We start from the raw sequence: 14,284 nt of genomic DNA, 5'->3' as shown, positions 1-14,284 counted from the left end.
CTAAAAATCTGAATGATATAAATTTAAAATGCGGAAACGCTAATATAATTCTGAAGTATAAACTGTAGCAAACATGGCTTAACATGAAAAGCCTATGACTTTGTCTAACGGTAACTCAAGTCTGCGAAGCCTCTAATGAAGTATTGAAAATATTGATTGTTGCTGGGACAAGGCTTCCGGCATACCTGACGGTCTGTAAATACTGAAAGACTAAAAAATAATGATAATGCGCCAAATAACTAAGGCTCACCAATCAGCCGATATTGGAAATCCTAGCGAGCAGATTCGTCATCCTGTAAATCGTTACCTGCATCGCGAGATGTAGGTCCGGGAAAAAGGGACGTCAGTACATTTGAATTTCACTAGTATGTAAAGCAACTGAAAGAAAGAACTATAAGTACTGAAAATGAAACTGAACTAATTACTGATAACTTAAGTGAACAAAAGAAGTTAGGATATTGTAACACCTCAGACCCTTAACTTAAGCTTTGACCAAGATTTTAGACTTAGAAAATCAGATAGAGAATGTTGGAATTGGAATTTTTCTACAGTTCAGAAAAAAAGGGAAATTACGCTCAGAAGTTACGGGTCGTAACTCGAGATACGGACCGTAACTCGGTCCGTGAAAATTGATTTGGTCACTGGTTTTGGACATGAAAAATTATGGTCAGGAATTACCAACCGTAATTCAAATTACGGACCATAATTCGTGACCGTAATTGAAGAGGTGGTTAGTTGGGCATTCTGTTTTGAGACATCAAAAATTACTATCTAAGAATTACTGACCGTGATATGAATTACAGATCGTAATTTGGTCCGTAAAACTCAATCCGCACCAGAACCTATAAATACCTGGTTTCAGTTCTAATTTTTATTTTTACAAGTCCCTCAACCCTAGAACGACCTATCCTGCTTCCCCATTACCAAGAACACTAAGGTAAGCTATCCTAACCTATTCCAAGTGGATTAAATCATGTGTTCATCTAACCTAATTAGGGAACCATTGTTCTTAACCTAGGGTTTTCAAGAAAACCCATATTCAAGGGTTGAGGCACAAGCTTTGTATTCCTTCTCAAAGTTCAGACTTTTAGTATGGATTGTGGAGCAATTAAGGTATGTAAGGCTAACTTTATATGATAGGGAATGTTTATGATTCTCCCTACGCCTTATTCTTCACACTTATAAGTAAATTGACTCAAAATGCAATTTAGCCCTAGTTTCTTGAATAGTTGTAGAACTGCTATCTTCTAGGGTTATGGTTTCATAATTCATTCATAGTTATCATTTTGAATATCAATCAGTACGTAATCATTATATACTTGAGTATTGACATCACATGAGTCTCAGTCAGTGTATAATCAATTATTGGCTTAAGTTTCATAATCAGAAACAGTTATCATGCTATCAGCTATAGCCCTGTCTCACTCTTGTAAATTGTTTAATGTTGAACACATGTATCTGTATTTTTGGGCCCTAGGCCACAGTTTATACATACGTATTGCTTGGGCCTGAGGCCGCAGTTTTTGTGCACATTATTCTGGCCCTAGGCCACAGTTTATATTTACAGTTATACAAGTGATTCTTCATTTAGAACATGGAGTACTTCAGATCCTTACCTTCCTTTTTAGTTCATTTTCAGTTTCAGTACTTATATTTCTTCTTTCAATTGCTTTACATACCAGTACAATTCATATGTGTTGATGTCCCTTTTTATTACTTGGGGGACTATTCGTATCAGCTGCTTGGTGAGCCCAGTTCCTCCGGGGCGTTATCCTGCTTTCAGTCTTTCCAGTTTTAGACAGTTATCTTTTCAGTATTCATAGAGGCTTCCTAGACATAGTTCAGTTAGTCAAATATTAGCAGACTTTGATGTGTTAGCCTTGTTGGCAATTATTTCAGATGTTTTAGACTTCAACAATATTTCCGTATTTTATATATTTCAGCCAGACTTTTTAGTAGATCAACATGTGTTAGTCTTATTTCCTTATAATTGCATATTTTGATATCACATGTTAATTCAGCCAGCCTATGGGTTTGCTCGGTCACATTCAATTAGGCATTGAGTGTCGTGTTACGCCTAGGTCATGGTTCGGGGCGTGACAGATATGAATACTTCCTGTTCTGAATGGAGTATCACCTGTTTAACTCAAAACATAATATGTGGCCTCATGCCCAATATATGTGTACAAATCTGTTGCCTCAGGCCCAAGTATACATATACATAAACTGTGGCCTCAGGCCCAAATACAGGTGTTCCACATTAAACAATTTACATAAAAGAACTAAGAATTATGCTGAAAGGTACAACACTGACATACCAAGCAATTATTCATTGAAACATGTATTCATGAACTGATTATGAAAACTGAAGCTTTAACTATTTATAAATAGGCTGAGTATTCTAGATTGAGACTCGTGGGTATCAAACACAAGTCTATATTGTTTACGTACTAAGCTCACAACATTCGGAGTGAAAGTCACGAACAAATTACCAAACTAGAGAATAGAAGTTCTGCAACTATTCAAGGAACTGAGCTTAACTATGTTTCTGAGGTAATTCGTAACGTTGTAAAAGAAACGCTGCATAGGTAGAATCATTAACATTCCCAAACGTAGAGAGTTAGCCTCACATACCTTATTCCGTCCTTTGAGCGTAATACAATGTTTGTCAACCCTTTCAACCTTAATCTATAGCATCATAAGTCAATGGAATCAATATTAGTAACAATACTCAAGTTTTGGCCATCTAGGCATTTTATTAAACACTTGGTGGGCATAAAGCTCCACAACCTTCCTTAATGGTGTTTGCTTCACCCAATTCCCATTCTATTACTTATAGGTGATTCTAGAATCTTAATTAGATGTAATTAACACCATTCTTCATCACTCATATGATTACAACAATCTAAGTCAACAATCCAAAACTCTACCATAGTTTATATGATTCTCTTTATCAAACCCATTTATTAATCTCCCAAGAACTCATCAATTCACAACTACAAATGATCAGAAGGGGAAAGGACTACCTTTTTTATGTTCAATTTCCTTGAATTTGAAGGCTAGGGTTTCCACGTCCAACGATAACATCTCAATCAAGGTTCTATGAATTAGAAGGGTTTAATCATGTTAGAAGGGTATTAGAAACTTAAATTCAACCGAGAATCATCATCGAACTTACCTTGGAGGGTTCTTGAGGCTTGGGACATGTTCTCTCTTATCTTAGGATGATTTTTCGTAATTAAGGGTGTTAGGGAAATAAACCCCAAGATTAAATATAAGAAAAATGCAAAAATCTGAAGTTTCGACCAGAAACCCGGCTCATTCACATTGGACCCGCGATGCCAGGCCATCGCGGGACCCCCCGTAGGTCAAACATTCAGAGAGCATGATTTTCCAAACTGGGTCCACGATGCCGGTCCATCGTACGCGCCCCCACGGGCGACGCGTGTGGCACGTGTCGGCTTTTGCGTAGTGTTCGGTAAAATAGGCATAACTTCTTGTACAGAGATTTGTTAGGCCTAAACCATATATCGTTGGAAAGTTACTTCAAAGATATACAACTTTCATGTTTTAAGCTTTTTAAATTTCTCAACGAATATTGACGAAATCAGGCTGGAATGCAGACCTTCCATAAACTTAATTGATTCTATCTAATCTTATGCACCTCACTCTCCGTCTTGATTCCAAAACAACTATTTCTACCCATACTCATCCCGATAGGACTTCACATGTCTAAAATTTCACATTAATACTCATTTAACACATCCACACCTAATTCGAATTTACGTAGTGTTACATTATCTCCCCCTTGGGATTATTCGTCCTCGAATGATTGTCCTGATTGTAACTACGGCTAACTTTGGACCTTAAACGTCACCGATGGAAACATGTGAACACTGAACTTTCATGAATGCATGAATACTAAACTAAGTAAATGTTGAACTGAATAGGTACTGAACTGAATGAATACATGATTACTGAACTACTGAGATACTGAAATTAATAGGTACTGAACTAAATGACTACTGAACTGACTAAATACTGAGCTTAATGAATACTAGAATGACTGAATACTGAAAGACATGGAGATTATAATATAAGGTCTGAATGAAAAGGTTACTTACCCTCAACATGTTCTGCGTGTTCTTCAAAGGGATATGATACCTGGACTTCATGCCCTCTTTGGCTTCCCACGTAGCTTCTTCACTTTCTGATTTCTCCACAGTACTTTTACTGACGCGATCTCCTTAATTCTCAACTTGCGAACCTGACAATCAAGGATAGCCACTGGAATCTCCTCGTAAGACATGCTATCTTTAACTCCCGTGATCTCTATAGGAACCACCAGAGACGGGTCCCCCATGAGCTACTTCAACATAGATATGTGAAATATTGGGTGTACAACCGCCAATTCTTGTGGCAACTCTAACTTATAAGCTACTTGCCCAATCCTTCGTGAGATGTTATATGGCCCAATATAACGGGGACTGAGCTTCCCTTTTTTCTCAAATCTCATAACTGCTTCCATGGGCGAAACTTTCAGAAACACCCAATCATCAATTTGAAACTCCAAGTCTTTGCACTGCACATCCGAATAGGACTTTTGGTGACTTTGAGCCGTCTTCAACCATTCTTGAATCAATTTGACTTTTTCCATAGCTTGGTGGACCAAGTCCGGTCCTAACAATTCTGCTTCGCTGACTTCGAACTAACCAATCGGCGACATACATCTTTGACCATACAGAGTTTTGTACAGTGCCATCTTAATACTATAGTGATAGCTGTTATTATAGGAAAACTTAATGAGAGATAAGTGATCATCCCAATTACCTTTAAAATCAAGGACACATGCCCTCAACATATCCTCAAGTGTCTGAATAGTGCGCTCTGCCTGGCCATCTATCTGAGGATAAAAGCTGGGCTGAGGTTTACTCTTGTGCCTAGTCTTTTCTAAAAGGATTTCTAAGAGTTCACTGTAAGCTGAGCACCACGATCTGAAATGATGGACAACAGAGTCCCATGCAACCGGATGATCTTCTGAATGTACAACTCGGCATAATCTTCTACTGAATCTGTGGTCTTTACTCGCATGAAATGCGCTGACTTGGTGAGTCGGTCTACAATCACCCAAGTCGAATTATACTTCCGAAAAGAGTGAAGTAAACCTGTTTTGAAGTCCATATTTAAGTCCATATTTATCATCTTCCATTTCTAGGAATTTCTATGTTCTAAGCCAAACCACCAGGCCTCTGGTGCTCGGCTTTCACCTGCTGACAATTCACACTTGGCCACGAAATCTGCTACGTTCTTTTTCATGTCGTTCCACCAATAAATCTCCTTGAGGTCATGATATATCTTCGTGGAACCTGGATGAATAGAGTACCTGAAATTGTGGACTTCTTACATAATTCTCTCTCTGAGCCCATCTACATCTAGAACACATAGTCTGCTTTGGTACCTCAATGTACAATCATCTCCCCTTTTTCAAAAGCCATCATCTTATGCTTGTGAATCCTCTCTTTCAGCTGCAACAAATAGAGACCACTAAACTATTTCTCCCTCACTTCGACTACTAAGGAGGATTCGACCCTGTTTTGAACAACAATTCTACCATCTTAGGGGTCCAAAAGTCGAACTCTAAGATTTGCTATGCGGTGGACTTATTTCACCATAGTTCTCTTATCTGCCTCGACCTGAGCTAAACTACCCATACTTGATTTCTTTCTGAGATACTTCCTGAAATACTCATAGTACTACTGTGCGCTAAATACTTGACCAGAACCCTGAAGATTAGAGTCTCGTGCGATGGCACTGCCCTTGTGACACATAACTGGGCATGATCTCATAGCTTTTCTATGATCACTTTATCAATAATAACTAAGCTCGACGATCATTCTACTCACTTCGTGTTTCTTACACACGCTAGGCACATTTGTTATGGCGATTATATCCTTTTGCCCTTATTAATAAACTGAGTTTCTTCATATCCCATGCTAACTATTCGGGTTTCAAATGTCCAACTAGACTTACTGACGATTTTCACATCTCCCCCTTAGACAAAAGGTAAAGGTCTTGTACTTGTGGATCCTTCACTTTTGTTGGGATCCTAAAACCTTTCCTTATCGTCCACAATTCTTTGCACTTTACGTCACTGACGACTCATCTTCCGACTTACTTCAGAGCAATCTTCCTTACTAGGAAAAACTAAATTACTTGCATGAACGGGGTGCTTATGTATTCATAGTTGGCATAATCTGTCTTAACAACTTAACTGTGCTCACATAGTCAATCTTAGGGAGACCCATTTTGATAGCTCGTAAAGACTATTCTTCTGTAGTTTGCTCTCTTAATACATAGTTGATTTTTTTCTTCCGCTATCACTATCCTTCGAATTTAACATAAACCCCTTTGGGTTCTAACACGCATTCGGTGTATTCACACGGTTACCCACTCACTAGTGCTAACTTGACTAAGTAAATCAAATCGTACTTCTACTAAATCTGCTGAAAATTGCTAATTCACTGTATCTACTTAAAACTTACTTACTATTCTTCTGTTAACCACCTGCTAGCATCATATTCTCTTATTCTGCTCTAAATACTAAAGTGAAGCATAAGATTATTTCTATCTCCCTCATTGTTGACACCTAATTGTTGAACTCCCGTAATTTTTTTTTATTTTGCTAGGGTCCTTGGATATAAAACGGAGTGAAATATATATATTTTTCTACGAAATGATTTTATAAAATTATTCGAATAATATTTCGCCATTTCATTTGGCAAATAATTTCTATAATGCCATAAATCATTTGGAAATTAATTTACATATTTTTGCAATAATTATGAGACATTTGCTGAGATCAATCAAGAGAATGATTTAAAACTATTATTTATTTGGTTGTTAAAATCAATTAACAAGCCTTTTTACTCTGTTTAATCCAAGAAATCTGACTAATTAAAGCAATAATCATTTTACCCCTCAAACTCTAATTCCTACATGATCAATTTATATTTTTGTGAATTTTTAAAAAATATAATCATGATTAATTAGACGTTTAATTGTGGTTATATTTTAAAATTACTTATTATGTGTTTAGGTATGGCTACAATCGAAATAATCAATTGATTAGTCAATTAAGGGTCTAATTGAAATAGCCAATTTCATGGCTTAATTCAAATTGAGGCTACATTCGCAAAATCAAGTCTATCTATGCAATCAGCCATATTCTAAACTAATCGATTAATTTATTAAATTATGGCTATATTTGAAACGATTTAACTTATAAGATTTTATTTTTGGCTATTTAGTAAAATTGCGTATTTTTCCCGATATGCATATATACATAAATATACACGAATATACAGGTATAACCGCGTATATCATGTATATATATGTGTATCTAGCATTTGGGCCGCCCCTTTTATTTTTAAAAGATCGGTCGAGCCCGGTCCAATAAGGATCGCGACCCAGCCCAACAGAAGCAATTATAAGAACATAAGTCTCGGCCAAACAAGACCCCTAAAGGGGCATTTGCCTTCTCAAGGGTTTCATACGAAACCCTAGCGCCACGAACCTACCCCTTCTCCTCTCACACGTCACGATTGCCGAAAATGGCAACATTTCAGGCGTGTCAGTCGCGTATCAGTCCTAGCATAGCCAAAATGAGTAGCATTAAATGCAAACTCGTCTCTCTCCACCTATTCTCACCAAACGCCGCCTTAGAAGGTAAAATCTACTCCTCTCTCTCTTGCTTTTCCATAGTTTATGTTGATACAAGTACGAATCGCATTAATTAGCTTTGTTTCTACCTGGACAAATCCTTGAATCTCATTGGTTTTTCAAGAACCGACCGGATTGAGGATGAACAGGCTAAAATCTAGCCCTTCATCGCTATTTTGCATTAATCTGAGTCGTTCACTTTAAACTCATGCATAATTTTCAGAAAAAAGGACTTGTCCCACATCGATTAGGGCTTAGGGTTTTGATCTTTTGAGGTTCTATAAATAGAACCCTCAATTTCAAAGGAAAGGGAGGAGAAAAAAAAAAGTAAGACTTTGAGCATTAGGACTCAAGATCAGGGTTTCAGTTAAAATATTGGACTTGACTTTTAAAGTCGAGTCTCTAGTTTCAAAAGTTTAATTCCTTGTTTTATTTTATTTTTGGTGGTTGAGTTCGAGATTGGAAGCACAAAGGCTCCAAATCCATTCTTGTCTCGGCTGCGCAACACAAAGATAATTATTTATCATTTTATTGCTGTCTTTTACTGAGTTTGGATATTAATGTTAGTTGTGTGATATTATGTTTAGATGGTGGTTTTCTTGTCATATTGTTAGCTTAAATATTAGCTCATTAGCTTTATGATTCTGCTTAGACTAGGCTGTTGCTATAATTCCTTGTTTGTTGTTTAGCTATCTAGATCAATGATGTACTTGTGCACTTTGTTTTGAATCTTAATGATCTTCGTGGTCTAATCTAAATAGGGATTTGTTGTGTTTAGGTTTAACTGAGCCTTGATAGTTGATCACATTAATTAAAAGAAGCTTGGAACAATCAAAGGTTCAATACAAGCTTAAAATTGGAAGTGATAAAATGACTATATTTGCTATCTATCTGTTAAATGGTCATGCTAGCCTATTAACTAGGAAAAGTGAAATAACAACATCACTCCACTATCTTAAGTATATAGTTTAACAAGTTCAAATTGTGATGTTTGTTAGTTTGAAATAGGGAGTTGGTCTGACTGCTTAATGGCACATAAATCCTTTCTTTTAGAACCGTTAACCTGAGTACTGCTTCTTGATGAACCTGCTTTGGTGTGGCTTGTCTCACAACCTTGTGTCTTTGAAATTTATCCATGATTGAAGTCCTAAAGAATTTCATTTAGTTTGAAACTAAAAAGGATAACTGATGAGAATATAGCGTATATGTCCCTCTACGACTCTCGTATGCATAACCACATCTGAATGACTGTGCACCTATGTGTATCATAGTCTGTCCATAGGGCATACAACCTTTTTTAATTCCATGAACGCGATGAAAATGCAATGCAATGCATGAATATCATATATGTATGTATATATATGCCTTTACCCATTCGCTCCGTCGAGCATCATATCATATCGGCCCCTTCGGGTATCATAATCATCATATACCAGCTGATCAGGTGGTTTGTGTATATAATGCCATAGCCCTTCCCATGCCCCATAATATCATGATGCATAAGTATATAAATATGTATGTATAGATGATGCATGACAAGACTCATGAAACTCGGAACTCACTTCGGAGTGACTTTCTAGTCGTTACCTTCCTACCTTGTTAAGAACATCTTCTTATTATCATATGCCCTTTTCGGGACTTAGAATCCTTATGAAAATGTATACAAAATATGAAACCTTATATTTATGCCCCTTCGGGACTTAGGAACTCAAGACATAATCAATATCATCATATGGGAAACAAAGACATAAGCTCTTAACACTTCTAGGAATAGAGTCATTATGAGGAATGTTTGGTTACATTTTGTTTCCATATAGACCATGCCAAAAGAATGAAGGAAAAGTTAGCCTTAACATACCTCGAGTTGCCAATACGATCCAATAACGAACTCGTCGTAACCAGCATGCCAATCCTATAACAAAGGAATGCACATACGAACTTAGATAACGCTAGTATATCGCGTATATCGAGCGGCAAGCTCGTTCTATAATGAATCGGACAGCATCTCCCTTGCCCCCTTTACTTCCTCAAATTCATAACAACACCAACAATGCACAAACACCATCAATCTACACATTCAGCACCTCAACATACCAACCAGTCTTTGAACAACACAATACAATAAAGAACAACCTGGATGCTAAAACAGCTCCTAAACAACATACTACAGCTATATCAACCAGATTATCAAGCAATCAAGGAGCGACGGGCTCCCGAAGCTATAATACAATGGTGTACTCCACACCCGACCTCCTTTTAAAAACAAACAAGCTCTGTATGAGCTACCACACCCCTCCCGTCTCCATACCATAAGAAACAGTCCCTTAAACACTTTATACAACAACTATGACTTAAACTCACGGGTTCCAATCACAGTCCCGTGAGTTCATAATAAATACATACCTTGGATTCTTGTAGAAGGTCATAGACGACGAACCGAACTTGGGTCGCCTTCTTTAAAGCTTTCCGACACCTTATATCACTATGAAGTAATCTCCGACTTACTACAAACTGGAGGAAATCGAGGTTGCAATCATATAATTGACGGAGAGATAACCGTGTTTAAACTTGAAATTGAGCTTACCTTTAGAACTCTTTAAAAAAAATCATTCGTGTAAATTGAAACTAAAACAACTTGGTCTGCAGCACTTCATAATATACTAAAGCACGTAGGATGAAGGGACGTGACTTACTAAAAATGGAAGGAGAAAAGGAATTCTATTGATTACATCCTAAAACGTATGAACACATATATCTAAACCTAACAAGTGATATGAACAGCCAATATTATAATGCAAAACCAATATTATCATGGACAATGACACCACATGCTATAACTAGTACTAGTCACTTTGCTGCCCCTTTTCCTTGGTTCCACGTGGACACAATTAGCAACATGTCACTAATCCTATCATCCATCTTAAACCCCTTTGAAAAATATTTTAGTATTTAAAAAAAAACATTTCTTTAATTTACAAATTTCTCAAGTTCAAAAATCATAAGTATTTTTATACCATTAAAACATCTATAAATATTTCATAAACACTAAGATATTGATAAAAAAATATATCTTATCAAATTCTAATTTTTCCAATATAATATTAAAAGTACAAATTTTGTACCATTAAATTATCAAAAAGGGAAAAGATAACTTTCTTTTCTTATGAGAAAATATTTCTACCTTTATAGTAAAGAAAGATCCCATTTACAAATGTCCTCATATCATGTTTATAATTTAAAACATATCCGGAAGTAGTAATAATAGTAACTACCCGAAATCATATTTATCACATCTTTACTAAAAGGTTTACTTAAAAATATCTATACCATATCAAAATAATATCTAATAGTATCAAGATTGTCAAACTTACTGGGTCTTACAATAACACCATCATAGATCCTCTATAACCTCATGAATGACCTTAATCCTTTCAAGCTCATATGACCTTACTACAACACATCCCAACGTATGAAAATATGAGATGTAACAACTTGGCACAGGTTTGGACAGGAAATTCTGGTCCAACTTGAGAGAGGTATATCTCCTAGAATATGAGGAATTATGGAATGCATAACCTATGTAAATTCAAGTTTAGCGAGTCTTCTTTCCAATGCAACTGACATATCGCAATTCTGAGGAGTACGGGATAAAGTACGACCCGTACAAAATTTTACGTCCAGTACCTTATTTTCCAGAATTTTCCAAAATCGGGTACGGGATACATGTACGGGATGTACATTGAAGTACGGCCAGTACATTTTGGACGTACTTTAAGGTCGGTGGACAATTTTTTTTTTTTGGCCTATAAATTGATTTCCACGACTTGGGGTCATTTTTTTTTTCTTCATAAAAATAGATTCCTAATGACTCTCTAAGCTCTCTCCAGCATCCATAAACACCTCAAATCATTCCAAGAGAAGATCAAACTCCAAAATCCCCAACTAGTTCATTAAAAGGTGATTGTTCTTGCTTCTACATGGAGTTGTGGTGAACTTGGCCTTGAAACAAGTTGTGTGAGTTGAAGTTCTTCAAGTATAAGGTATGTTTTTCATCTTATTTCTTATGTTGATTTGAAGGTTAAACAAGTCTTGTAAGTGGAAAGAGTTATGGAGAAGTAGTCATAAGTGTGTTGTAGTTGATAGTTATGGATTGAATTTGAAAAGAAGTTTTGGATGGATTTGAGCCTAGTTTGAATGTAACTTCCTGGGTATGATATTGTTGATGTTGTTATTGATGTTTGGGGTTTTTTGGAATTTGGTGGAAGTAAGTGATATAGGGGAAATGCTGCCCAAATTTCGTTAGCTCACCTAATAGTCTAGTTTGATCTTATAAGAGTTTCAACGATTTAACCTTAGTGCGAATTATCTTGAATGTAGATTTGCAAGTTCGGGAGGATAAGAGTTAAGTAGTTAAGGGGACGACAAGTTATGTTAAGGTTGTCCCTCTCTTTCTTAAGGCATGATCCTATTGTTATGAACTTTCACAAATGATGTCCATAATGATTCCTCTCATAAAAATGTTAGAAGCATATGTTCTTATGATTATTGTTTATTGATCTCATATTATGGTTATTGATCTTATTATTGATGTTAATCTCATCTTATGATTATTGTTCCTTCAAGCTGAAATATGTCCATGATAATAGTTCCATAATGATAATCGAAGGTTTACCGACCTTATGTCACTCCGATAGAGTCATAGCTTTTCTTTGGGCTCTCATGCATGCTTCATATGTATATTGTATTTTCTCACACCGAGCCGCACTATAGTCGGCCGGGTAGGCACGTAGATGTGCACACCACTGTAGTGGGCATGTTATGATGTTACCCCGGACGCGGGATGATGATGATATGATGATAACACCGAGCCTATATGGCCGGGTACGATATTATATATATATGTATGAAAAATGTTTTTTTTTAAAAGGAAAGCATGTATGACATCCGCCTTAAGAGGAATTCAAGAGGTACAGGTTGATCTCTCTTATCTTATGTTATATCCATATTTTCATTACGCTGTTATTCATGCCTTACATACTCAGTACATTATTCAAACTGACGTCCTTTTGTTTGTGGACACTACGTTCATGCCCGCAAGTAGATAGGGAGACGGTTCAGACTCATAGGCTGACTTCTCAGCTGTTGTACAGGGGCATTGCTCCAGAGTTGCAGTCCAATTGGTGTGGTTCCTTTGTGTACAGATGGGTACGGAAGGGTCCTGTCCCATTCTTATTATGTTATGTACTCGAACAGAGGCTCGTAGACAGATATGCACAGTCAGATGTTCCAAGACCATCTCAGTCTATGTTTTATTGTATCATTGTTTTGATAGCCTTGCCGGCATATGTACTTGGATCAGCTTGATGATGTATGTATATTATCTTTTGGGCTTATGTCCCATGCAGTTATGATATTTATGAGATAGCATAATGGCCCGCTCAGGTATGGATATGAGATTTAGGTATGTTTTGTGGTGCTCGGTAGGTTAGCTCCGGGTGCCCGTCATGGCCCTCGGTTGGGTCGTGACACATGTCCACCGAGTGTTTGATAAAATGCTTAGATGACCAAAACATAAGTGTTCTTACTAATATTGATTCCCTTTGACGTATATTGCTCTAGATTAAAGTTGAAAGGGGCGACAAACGTTGTAGTATGCTTAAAGGCCGGAAGGTATGTAAGGCTAACTCTCTATGTGTGGGAATGTTTATGATTCTCCCCACGCCACGTTCCTTTATGACTATTATGATGCCTCAAAAATATAGTTAAGCTTTAGTTTCATGGAAAGCTTCAGAACTTCTATTCTCAAAATGATATAGTTTCATAATTCGTTCATGATTTTCATTCCGAATATCGTGAACTCAGTACGTAATCAATATAGACTCATGATTGATATCCCATGTTACACCTCGAAAAATTTTCGCGTCGTAAGTAAAGTAACATAAGCTGGAGAGGTCATGAAACTCTCATAAGGTTAAGCAAGACCTTCAACGAGTATTAAGATATTATCTACGGGTTCCGGGATCAAGCGAAATGAAGGAATTAAGTTTGTCAAAATTTTGGGAAAACTTGGTAGAATTCCGGACAAAATATTTTGTCCAACTTAAGGGAGGTGTATCTCCTAGAATATGAGGAGTTATGGAATGTATAACCTATGTAAATTGAAGTTCATTGAGTCTAGTTTCCAATGCAATAAACCGTTCATCGATACAACATTGGAGTAGAAAGTTTTGGGCGTTTCAAGATAGGCTGCCAAAGGCTTCTCCGCGAACGCGAACCAAGGCCTCGCGAATGCGAAGGGCAATTATTGAGGCAGTGGAAACCGACCTTGTGGCCTATATAAGCCTTCACCCCTCACTTTTCCTCGTTCTTCTACATATTTTGAGACCCCTAAAGACCCCAGAATCATCTCCCAATATTCCTTATCATTAAAAAATAAAGAAATCATAAGGAGGTTATGTAATCTAGGCTCGGGAAGATCGTGGCAACATCTATTATCGTGATTATTGCGAAACAAGGTGAAATATGGTGGGATCTTAGGTTTGAAGCCATCGAGGATCAATTGGAA

This window comes from Lycium barbarum, chromosome 1, assembly GCF_019175385.1.
Source record: "Lycium barbarum isolate Lr01 chromosome 1, ASM1917538v2, whole genome shotgun sequence".
NCBI classification, from domain to species: domain Eukaryota; kingdom Viridiplantae; phylum Streptophyta; class Magnoliopsida; order Solanales; family Solanaceae; genus Lycium; species Lycium barbarum.
Note: the sequence above shows the minus strand (reverse complement) of the source record.